Source organism: Cebus imitator, unplaced genomic scaffold (assembly GCF_001604975.1).
Source record: "Cebus imitator isolate Cc_AM_T3 unplaced genomic scaffold, Cebus_imitator-1.0 Scaffold28, whole genome shotgun sequence".
NCBI classification, from domain to species: domain Eukaryota; kingdom Metazoa; phylum Chordata; class Mammalia; order Primates; family Cebidae; genus Cebus; species Cebus imitator.
The window spans coordinates 5,462,302-5,473,936 of record NW_016107343.1 but is presented as its reverse complement, the minus strand read 5'-3'; the positions used below and the strand labels follow the sequence as shown (position 1 = coordinate 5,473,936).

The 11,635-nt window shown below is 49.2% G+C and overlaps 1 protein-coding gene and 1 long non-coding RNA gene across 4 annotated transcripts in view; one reads left to right on the top strand and one right to left on the bottom strand.

Moving 5' to 3' along the window:
• DSCAML1 (DS cell adhesion molecule like 1) overlaps positions 1-11,635 on the top strand; it is a 369,108-nt gene that overhangs the window by 35,913 nt on the left and 321,560 nt on the right. The gene's annotated exons all lie outside the window — the stretch shown is intronic.
• LOC108300577 lies at positions 3,082-11,470 on the bottom strand. The gene is made up of 2 exons (XR_001823495.2): positions 11,289-11,470; positions 3,082-4,825 (listed from the first exon to the last, which is right to left on the bottom strand). It is a non-coding gene; the product is annotated as an uncharacterized LOC108300577 (long non-coding RNA).

The following is an 11,635-nucleotide window of genomic DNA, read 5'->3' as shown; positions in this document are numbered from 1 at the left end:
GGTGTGAGGCCTCCTCTGGAAGGTGAATCCAGGTGTGAGGCCTCCTCTGGGGGCTGGGTGTCCAGGTGTGAGGCCTCATCTGGGGGCTGGGTGTCCAGGTGTGAGGCCTCCTCTGGAAGGTGAATCCAGTTGTGAGGCCTCACCTGGGGGCTGGGTGTCCAGGTATGAGGTCTCCTTGGTTGGCTGTGTGTCCAAGTGTGAGGCTTCATTTTATTGGATGAGTGTCCAGGTATGAGACCCCCTGTAGAGGCCAGGTATCTAGGTGTGACCTCTTTATGCCCCTCTCTCCTTTGGGTCATTTTTCTAATAGCCCCTGGCTGTCCTAGGGTGTGGTAGGGATAGAGCTAGAAAAATGGAAAGGGCATGGTTCTAGTTCCAGCTTGGCCCCTAAATAGTGTTACGACCTCTCTCTGGATGTCAGTTTCCTCATCTGTAAGTGAAGGGGCTGGAATAGATGATCTCTTAGGTCCCTTCCAGATTGGCTCAGTTTAACAAACTGTACTGAGCCCATGTGTCCTGCATTACTCTGGACACTGGGCTATGGTGACCCGTGCCCTTCAGGGGAGAGAGATAAGAAAGAGCTCCAAAATGGAAATTCCTTAAAGAAACTCACACATGTGCACAAAGAGACATGGACAGGAAAAGTTACTGTAGCCACGTTTGTGATAGCAAAAAAATTGGAAACCAATATTGATAAATTAAATCTGTTACAGTCACACAATGAAATACTATGCTTCAGGAGAAGTGCATGAGCCAGGGCTTTACAAATCAGCGTGGACACCTCATGAAGAAAATGCTGAATAGAAAAAAGCAAATTGCAGAAGGATACCATACATTATGGTACCATTTGTACAAAGTTTGAAAACATGCAAAACAGTCCTCTGTATTGTTTCTGGATGCATACATATGTAGCAAGAGTATAAAAACATGCATGGAAATGATAAACACCATATTCAGGGTAGAGCTTACCTCTGAGGAGGAGGCAATGGTCTGGTGGAGGGAAATACAACTGTTTTCAGAATGTCTTCTTTCTTAAAATGTTTCTTCTAAAAACGATCCGAAGAGAATATGCCAAAAGAAACATGAGTCTCTCTCCATTATTTTTATGCTTTTCTGTATGCATGATATGTTTCATCAGAAAACAGACCATTTCCACACTAGGTGCAAAGTTCTAGGAGGGCAGAGGTGGGCTTTGCATCCAGCTATGATAGTCTAGGGCAGGGGAACTGGGAGTGCGGAGATAGGAGGTTGTTGGTGACAGTGAGGTCTGGGGGCTGATTCTGGAGTGATTGTTGATGGAGATGGGAGGGGCCGGGTGCTCAGCCATGCCCTCTGTGCCCTGTTTATCTCCTGCCGCCTCTTCCAGGGCCACCTTGGGCAGGGCGTGGGGCTCTCAACTGTTGTAAAATAACAATTAAAAGTGGTATAAATACAGGAGGAGAAGAAATGTGTCTGCCACGGGATCCTGTTGTAATCTGTTTCCCAGTTTAATGAGGGCCTGGAGACTCAGCATGAGGCCACTGAAAATTAAGAATACTGGGAGTATTTATGGGGCTGCGAGACCTTCTTGTTCTGCTGCTCCCTGTGGCTGGGGGTGCAGGAGTGTTCCGGCAGCCTTTGGTCCTTCCACCCAGAGGGGTAGTCAGTCAGTGTCTGCAGCCTGTAGACAAGAGAGTGGTCCCACTGAGCAGGGAAAAGTGATTTGGGGATGGGTGGCCTTGAGAGGCCTAGATGATCACCCCTGTGGAGAGGCCTACTTCCAGCTCCAGCTCACATTACAAGAGAAAGTTGGGAGCCGAGGTCATAGTGAACACGGAAACCTGAGAGAGAAAGGTGATCCCCTACCTGCCTTCCAGCCCTGGGGATGGGGGCCTCCCTTGGGGCCTGGAGAACAGAGGGTGTCCTGGGCAGAGGGTGGGGAAGGGTCGCCAGCTGCTGCCTTCTTGCTTTGACTCTTAGAAGCACCTAGTTTTGCTCCGACATACCCTGAAACAATGCTCTCCCCTGTCCTGCCCCTCCTCTATTTCCCCCTCCCTCTTACACACCCAAGTTCCCAGGTGGCACACGCAAGTGGTAGAATTGGTTTGTCAGGGCTACAACGGACCTTGGAAATCATGGAGCTGAATGCCCTGGGTATTTCTTACAGATGCCACTTGTAGCCTTGATGGGACCAGGGACCTGGATCTCAAGAAGCATCCTGCTGCAGGGTGAGGGAGTCTGTCTCATTCTCAACAGGGTAGATTTATACTGGGACCCTCTAAGGTCTGGAAGTATCGCCAGAGTTTACAAAGATGACAGAATTGCTTAATGTGCATATCAGTGTGTGTGTTTGCAAGATGGAGTTGCTACCTTGTTTACCATGGGTAGGCATGTAACAGACGAACGATGTATCTGGTCTCCTCTTCCATGGAGGAGTACTGTTTGTAGGGAAACCTTGAGGAGATTTTGGCAAGCAAATGTATAGTTGGGGATGCTCACACGCTACTCATGCAAGTAGGTCCCAGCACACCTTTTCTGGAAAGCATTTGGCAATATGTATCTGAAGTCTCAGATGTCCATGTCCGTAGGGCTCTCTCCCTAACAGATAACCAAAGATGATAGTAAAGAGTTCTGCTAACTGCAATGTTATTTACAACCCTGAAAATTCAAAACTATGCAATAAACAGGGGAGTGATTAAATAACTTAGGGTACAATAATACAAGGAAATATTTTTAATGCATTTTTAACCTACAGAGAAAAAGATCCTAATATGATGTTAGGTGGAAAAATAACTGTGTGTGTGTGTGTGTCTGTGTGTGTGTGTGTGTCTGTTGTGTGTGTGTCTGTGTGTGTGTGTGTCTGTTGTGTGTGTCTGTTGTGTGTGTCTGTCTGTGTGTGTGTCTGTGTGTGTGTCTGTTGTGTGTGTGTCTGTGTGTCTGTGTGTGTGTCTGTGTGTGTGTGTGTCTGTTGTGTGTGTGTCTGTGTGTGTGTGTCTGTGTGTGTATGTGTGTCTGTGTGTGTGTGTAGTAGGCTCCTAACTGGTTAAAAATTCATATGCTATACAATTCTTATAGAAGGCTATCTTTTTTATTGGTATATACTATTTTACATATGTATGGGGTACATGCGATATTACATTGCATTACACGTAGAATGTATCATGGTCAAGGCAGGGTGTTGGGAATATCCAGCACCACCTCAGGGTTTATCATTTCTATTGTGTTGGGATCCTAGATGGATATCTTGAAAGAAATACTTGAAGGCTATTAGTGATTGTCATGATTATTTCTAGATAGTAGTGTTAGAGATGACTTCTGGCATCTTCTCCATAGTTTTCTAAATTGTCAAATATGTGTTAAGAAGATTAGATATGAAGTAGTTTTGAACACCAAAAAGTCATATTTAAGTGTGGGTAGCTCAGTAAAGTAGCTGCTACTTTTGCCTTTTTGCTATTTATGAGAGTCCTCTGAAGTTCCTTCTTATATGGAACTAAAATCTGCTTTTCTGAGATTCTACCCATAGGTCCTCCTCCTGCCAATTCCCCAGCCCGAGCTTCCACAGAAGTCTCCCTCTGTCCCTCTGCGCCTTCAGTTCTTGAGGACACTGCTCATCCTCTTCTGTCCCCTACACTCCGCCCCAGCTTCCCATCCTTCAGGCCAAAGCAACCTCATTTCTGCAGCAATCCCACCTAGGATTCATCAGATCTGAGTTCGTCCAGGGAGCCACCTTTGGACGTGCCCTGTTGTGTCAAGGTCTTTCTCAGAGTGAGTGCCCCACACCACAGTGCTGTGAACAGTGAACCCATCGCCCCCTCCTTGGTCTGAACGTGCTGTTTCCACCAGCACCATCTGGGACCAGGTTTTTTGTCAGCCACCTCCTGGTGTTGGCAGCTTCTGATCACTGGTTTTTAGTAGCTCTGGGCCCTTTACCTAAATTTCTCAACTTTCTCATTTCCAAAATAAGAATCATAATAATTTTCTACAATCCAGATAGCAATAGAAAGGCCTCTGCCTCTTAAGAGCTACAAAAATTGTCCCTAGTCTTAATTAAGTCCTGGAAATGTCCCATGTGCTTCCCAAGATGTCTGCAAATTCGCAGGAAGATTTGTGTTCCCACAGTAGTCGCTGGCTCTGGCTCCCAACTCTGCCGAATTCTGTTTCCTTGTTCTGTGTTTCACGGATGCTTCTCTGTCTCTACCCTGGTGCTGACTAAATGTGCCCTCAGCCTCCTTCCTGATTTTTCCCAAAATCCCACCCTCACAAAGACATATCATGCAGACCTTCCCAAAGTTTCTTTGGGAGGCCTGATAATGTGGATCACAGAAAGGCATCCCTGCCCCTGAGAGTCCACTGGGCACCTGCCATGTTGACTGACCTTCCTCCCTGTCCCCAAATCTGAACTGGGGGTGCCAGACTGGCCTCTGTGCCCCAGAGAAAAGGGCCCTGAGCCACTTTTTTCTTTTCCACATCCCAAGTTAATCTTCCTACCAGAGAGAATTCAGAGGGTCTTTTAGATCTTTCACACAATTTCAGGGAGTATGTTGATGTGCGTTTCACATTTAATCATAAGAAAACTCATGGCAGTAAGCTTCTGCCTCTTTTCTTCTGTTGGGGTTACCTGAGAGCAGGACCTTCTTTCTCCCAGGACAAAGAACCTTTGCTGCTGATGGTAGTGGGCGTGGCAGGAACTCCAGAGGAGCTGGTGGCTGTAGTCTCAGCGGGAGGGGTGCAAGTACAAAGTCTCATCTCAATGAAGTGGCGGGGGGGCGGGGGGACACACCCTCCTCTGTCCACAGCCAGGTGCTTCTTTATTTCCATGGTGTCAGCCCCAACACTCAGAGGTCCCCTGTGGGTGGAGAAAACTGATCATCTGATTTTGTGACTCCATCAAAAGGAAAGATCAGACTTTCTTACAAAGGTGAAAAAACAGAACCAAGAATCCTTTAAAGTGGTTCCTTTTTGCATTTCTGACTTGACTCTGTAATTTGATTATAGTCAAGAGGAGATGTTGTCTGCATAGAATTCCTGAGCAAGTGGGAATCTTCCCAAGGAGGGAAGCTCTGGGGTAGGAAAGGGGGTACAAGACCAAGGAGACAGGGGACAGGGACAGAGTCTTGGCTGGGTCTCTCCTTGTGCAGGTGACTTAACTCTCAGAACTCCATCTAGAAAATGCAGACGTCGATAGAAAATTATTTCACAGGTGTTATCTCCTTGGCGTCGCCTCAGACAGAAGCCTGGATGAGCTTCTAACATTTCCCCGACAGAGCCATGGCCTTCCTTAGGGGAAGTTCCTTAAACACTGTCTTCCATCATAAACTTGCATTCACGTAATTCAGGTTCCCTGTCCCTGGTCTTAGGAGTGTTTCTATTTTCTTGCAAGTCCTGGACAAATCTTTAGGGGATCCATAGAAAAGGAGGAATTAAACCCAAGTGCTGTCTAGTGACTTCCAGCAGAAATCACTGAAAGGTGAAGAACTGTTTTCTCAGACTACAGATGCCAGAGCTGCGTGCCTTGGGGCAGTGCTTCCCAAATGTTTTCACCTGTCAGCACAAGCAGGACAAAAATAATATTGATTCATGGCACTGGGGCAAAAGGAGAAAGTTGTCTGTGGCCGGGGTAACCAGTTTTCCGTGGATGGGGAGGGATCTGCCTGCCCCAGGTCCTGCCTTGGCTCATCCCAGGCTGGGGATCTCAGCACAGGGGTGAAGTTAGGAGAAGGCTGTGGGTCACACAGAAGGCAGGTAGGCAGGCTGGGAGGGAGGCACCCGTAACTAGGTGAGGGGATCAGTTTGGAAGCTGTGATTTTCTATGGCCAAGGAGGCAGCTTGGCACTGAAGAAGGTCCCAGCAACTTCCCGACAGCCTTTTTTGTGTTTCCCCTCCTCCTTCCCCATATGACTCCCTCCTGAAGGGATTTTAATTATAAAGTCGCTGTTTCAAGAATAGCTAAAATGGGGTGAGCCAGTTAGCTGTCACCTTTAGCTTTCAAATCCTTGCTGCTTCTCCTGGTGGTGGAGAAGGACCCCTCACTGCCTGTGGTCCTTCCCTCGCCTTCTCTCTATGACAGTGCATGTGCCGATTCATCTCTCCTTTCTCCCACCCAACCCCCCATCACGCCTGTGCTTCCCCACTGTACCCTCCCAATCTGAGCCCTGAGTCCTGCCCTGCGATATAGTCATAGCTCAGGTGACAGTCAGGAGAAGCTTCCTCTCTCAAGGAGAACTTTCGACATAAAGGTGTGGAAGATCAAGGAGCAATGGCTGTTGAGGGAAAGGGTGAGGGAGACAGAGTGACAGCAGTGAGTTGAATTAATTCCCTGGTGTCGGATTTAATGAAGGGCTGCCTTCTGTGCTGCCTCAGAAAGGCACATCATGGAGTGATTGGTGCTGGATGCACACACAGCTCCAATTAAGAGTTTCTGCATCTCACAGGGGCAGGGTGTCTTTGAATCTCTAGACTGTGGGGGCTTTCTACCCTCCTCCCCACTCCAGGCTTGCTCAGCCCTGATCCAAAAGTCAGGGATCTCTGCTCCTCTTAAAGGGAAAGGACCCCGGGATCTTTTTTAGCTGCCTCTGCGTGTCCCTGGTGGCCCTATTTGCTCCCTTCTCCCTTACTTGACCTCTGGTAAGGCCCAAGCCTCTCCTTTGCAAACAATGCCTGCTTCACCTTGTCCCCAGGATTGAATCCTAGAATCACAGAGGCTTAGAATTAGGAGGAGACCTTAGTGACAACCTAGTCCAGAGTTGCATAGTAGCAACAGCATGAGAACTAGAACCAGGGCCTCTAGAACAATCTCTCTGGCCTCCTGTCAAGGTTCTGGCAGCATGCAGCATGAGTGACAGCCGTGTCTAAGACCTGCAGTCTGGGTACTGGAGACAAGCCCTTCTAAGTCACAGGTCTCAGCTGCCAATTCAAGGCGATTCTCATTACCATGACTGAATCGTGGCAACTTAGCCACGCATCACACCTGACAATCAACTAAAGTGCGCCTACATCAGCTCATGTTATACTCAGTGTTTAAAGGCCACAGAGATATTATTACCCTGAGGTTGCTATTCCTGCTCAGCCATGAATATGTGACCTTGTGAAACTTTTGGTGCTTAATTTCTCAAATCTCCTTTTCTCATTTAAAAATTGAGAATAATAACACTTCTAGCCCAGGTTGATAGCAGAGCAGACCCTCATTTCATAAGTGAAGCATAAGGCTCTGAGGTTAAGCGACATGCCCCAAACATAGCAGGAACAAAGCAAAGGGAGAAGAAGGAGGCAGGTCTCAGCCCCAGGCCGGTGCTGTGTTCACACCGCCTCTTACTAAAATGATGCTGCCCTTATTCCTCTCCTTCGTGGCCATCATTTATTGAGCCTTTACTCAATGCACTTTCTTTATGCACGATGCTAATTACTCTGTAGACTTCACAACATCTAACCCCAACAGCAGCCCTGGGAGGTGCATTTTAAATGTATTTCCATTTACCATTCAAGGAAACAGAGGCTTAGAGAGGTTACATTCCCTGAGGTTGGGAGCTAATAAGCGGCTTAGGCAGGACTGGCAGCCAGGTCTGTCTACCCTCCAAGCCCGTGCAGTTACTTGCTGTGTCCCCACCACTCCTGTGCTCCCACCCCTGCCACCATCCTGGTGGCAAGAGCTCCCCTCAGACAGCCAGGAGCAAAGTGGTAGGACAGACCTAGAGACTGGTTCTTGCTGGCTCACTGGGCACTCCTGTGCCCAGCTCTGTGCTGGGCCTGGGTAAGCCTGCTCCGTGGTCCTGGGTGTCCTCACTTCACCACAGGGTCCTCGTGCTGCAATCTCATCCGTGACATTAGAATTTAAGAGGTTTCCCAATGGTGACAGAAAGAGCCTTCTTTTCCCTCATTTTCGGACTGGAAAACTGAGGTCCAGAGAGGAAACAGGTCTCAGCAGAATCCCACAGAGCCTTTAGTCAAGGGCAGCATCTGGGCTCCAGACCCATCATTTCCCCAGGGCACCCTGCTGAACAGGTCCAGGTTCCAACCAACCACCAAAAAAGATATTCTTGGCTGATGCTGCCTGAAAGACATCTTCTTTGTCCAGCGACCTGCTAATACCCCATTCTGCAAAGTGCGCTGGCCTGGAGGAGTTCTGGATTAAGCTTCTTACGGGATCTAGCAACCTCTCCTGCCCTCCAGGGCTCTCTCTTAACTCACCTTTGAGTAAAATGATGTGTGTGAGATACACTTAAAATCGTATGTTCCCCAGCCCCTTCCCTCTTTATTGGTGGGATTATTAATGAGACCCCAACATGAGTCACCAGAGTAAATAAACACAAATTGTCGTTCCACCCTGTAGGCTTTGGCTGACAAAGCTCTCCCCTCCTTGTTCAGCTACGGCTTTAATAATGAGCCACTCTCAGCTTTTACAGGCGTTGAGTTCAGTTCCCTGAGGCTTCCATGAAAGAAGTCTCCTGGAATCGGGGCTCCTATCTCCCCTACCCGGGAATTGGGACTTTTAACAGAAATGAGAAGGCTTGTTCTAGGGAAAGAGATCCTGCCTTCTGCAGTATACCCTGAAACATAGAAGTGACACACACACACAGCTGAGGTGTGTGAATTGGTGGTGTTAAATAACTATTAGGTCAATAATGCCCTTTATGAAAAACCTTTTAACAAATTGCATCCATTGATAATTAGCCCCTATGAGAATCTCAGCCTGGGAAAGCCCTGATGAAAATTGGATCCAGACACAGACCTGGTGTGGGGAGCTGAGTCTCTTACTTTTCCAGGAAAATCTCTTTCTCTGCTCAACTCCACTTATGAGAGGGCAGAACCAAGGCTTTGGGTCAATATCTGCAACTCCTGTTGCCTTGACCTTGACCAAGGGCACTTTGCCTTTTGCCTCCTGAGCCTCCATTTCTGTCCCCAGGTGGCTTCCTGGGTTACTGGGGAGGCTGTGGGTTTCAGGACATGTAGCTGGCTCGGTGGCTGCAGGCACAGCTTGGCAGTAAGAGCATCACTGAAAGATGAGCACTTTCCTCTGCTTGCCCAAGGCTTCCCAAAGAGCTGGTGCCTTCTCTTGCCTGCCTTCCTGCCCAAGCCCCGAGATGGTGCCCAGGCATGTTACAGAGAGAAGTAGCATGAGAGGGGTGAGAAACTGTCTGAAATAATTCCATCCTTCCCTGGAGACTTGGCGTGAATTTTATCTAATCACCATGGCAACAGATAAAAAAAAAAAAAGAAAAAAGGTGTGAGCGTATCGCCTTTGCTGTGATAATTCAGATTTATATATTCAGATCAGATTGGAGTTGGAGATTTTTTTTTTAAGGGAGCAGATGCAGCAGAAGGTGTGACTGCAAATAATGTAGCACAAATGTTTGATGATCCTGCCCTTTAAGAAGTGGAACGCAGTTTCCTGCAGTTTTTCCAGAATATAATTATTCCATCAAACCCATTGCAATGAGGACTCATTATGGGCCCGGATAATGCAGAGTCACGTCCGTGCCAACAACACGCCTGCGCACACACAAACACACACAAACACGCATGCATAGGCAGCCCCAGCCCCCGCCCTCTGCCTCTGGCTGCCCCCCAATGGAAACCTCAGAAAGCCAGTCTCCCCCCCAAAAAAGCATGAGGCCTGGGTAAAGAGCCTGGGAAGACTATGACCCGAGGGCAAGATGGAGACAGCTCAGACTTCACAGCTGGGGCAGGGTGGCGGGACTCTCTCCCTCTGCCATCCCACCCATGGAAACCTACTTCGATTTGTAGAGCGTAAGCCCTTGGAGGGCAGGGGCTAGGGCTGGATGGTCCTGGTGTACAGTCTCTGTCCAACCTGAGTGATTCATTCAGTTATTTTCTTAAACTATGTGATTCTGCCTGTTTGCTCAAGGTCACACAGCACTTAATGGCACCTTCTGATCTGAACCAGTCTTCTGACTCCCAAGCCGGAGGTCATTCCCCTAGAGGCTTCACTTTGGGATTAGAATAAGCACAGAGGCCTGCACTCTGTTTCTTATATCCCCGCCTTGGGCGCCCAGGGAAGGCTGGCATGCACACAGCAGCCATGTGCTTGGCAGGGAGCAGACGCACCCGGGAGCCATTCCATCCACATTCATTGGGTGTCGTTTATCCTTCTCTGCCCAACACATGTCCCTGCAGGTACAGCCTTTGAGGAGCAGATACGTTCTCCAGGTCCCTTGCTCTCAAGCCTTTGGAAGTTCTTCTAGATGTGATCGCCTTCACAACTGACTGTCTCTGGCGTGTGCTCTCAATTCCTCCCATTCTGCTAAAGGGGCAACAGTCTCCCTAATCTGGGTCCGACAAAGACACAGGTGTCTTTACCTGCATATCCCCACTTGGTCAGGAGTAGGGGCAATGCCAGGGCATGTAGCGTGCAGGCTGGGGACAGAGCCCCTGAGCACAAGGCCTTCAGTCCTGCCCTCAACTCCTTGCTAGAGGGTGAGATATCCCTCATTCTCTCTCTTCCAGCACACATGCCCCTTCACTCAACATTTCCCGAGTGAGAGCTGCAACCCAGAAAGGCTACACAGCCTGGGAGGACCAATCAAGAACAAGAACGTGGGCCATCCAACTTCTAGAGTGCCCTCCTCAGTGCCTTTTGTCACCCAGATCAAATCCTAATGTGTGAAATAGTGCTTGGACCAAGACTTGTCACCCTTACATTTCCATGTTCGCTGGTCACAGTCTCCACTGGCAGATTGGGCTTCTGGTATTTTTAAGAACAAGAGCTCAAGTCTGCACAGCCCTGCAGTTATCTGTTCTAACGGAGGTCCCGTTCCCTGCCTTCCCGTGCTTTGGGTCTCATGCCAGGATGCCCAGGCAGAGCTCCTGCTGACCTGCACCGCCTGCGATTCAGCTCAGTACAACTGTGTTGGTTCTGGCCCATTAGGAAACCTCCACTGCCCCTGCCTGCCAGGCTGGGCTCATCTGTGCTCTGGGCCTCAGCATCTTGCCAAGGATCCAGATCACCAGCTGTCCACTTCCCAGCAGATGGGCTGGTTCTGAAGACTCAGGTCTGCTGGTCGCCTGGTGCTGTTGTCTGCTGCCTTCTCAGCAGCATGCTCGTAAAGCTCCTTTTGCAATCATTTACCTGAGATCTCTGTGCTAACAGACAGGGAATGTTAGAGGCACGGAGCAGGTCATGGCCTCTCACCCTAGCCCTAGCCCTGCCTTCTGTGTCAATAGCGTTGGCCATCACCTCTCATGAGGAAAGAAAGCTGCTTCTGGGAGGAAAGCTCATTCCCCTGTACATGCCGCCCTCTGAATGGGGAGAGGCAGGTAGCAGATTGTTTATGTATGGTGTGTAATTTATTTACCTGGGAAGGCACAGCTCCACCACAGCATCTGGTTTCCAGCATGTTTCTAACCCCTTGTCCCAGCTCAAGCCCCATCTGGCTGGGACGAGACCCAGGAACCGGGGCAGAGAGGGCTGGAGGAGGAGCTGGTGGTTCTGGGCCGAATCCTTTCTTCCTCTGCTTCCTCTCTGGAAATGAAGGTGTTCCACCTGCACAGGAGAAAGTCAAGGATGACCTCAGAGCCTCTCCCTGGGAGCCTACCAGGCCAGGCAAGGTGAGTGTGTTAAGGGTGGGCTGTGGGCCATGGGACCGCAGAGCGGACTGGAGCCTTATCCGCCAAGCTTTGGGAGGCTGCTCAGCCAGCTCAG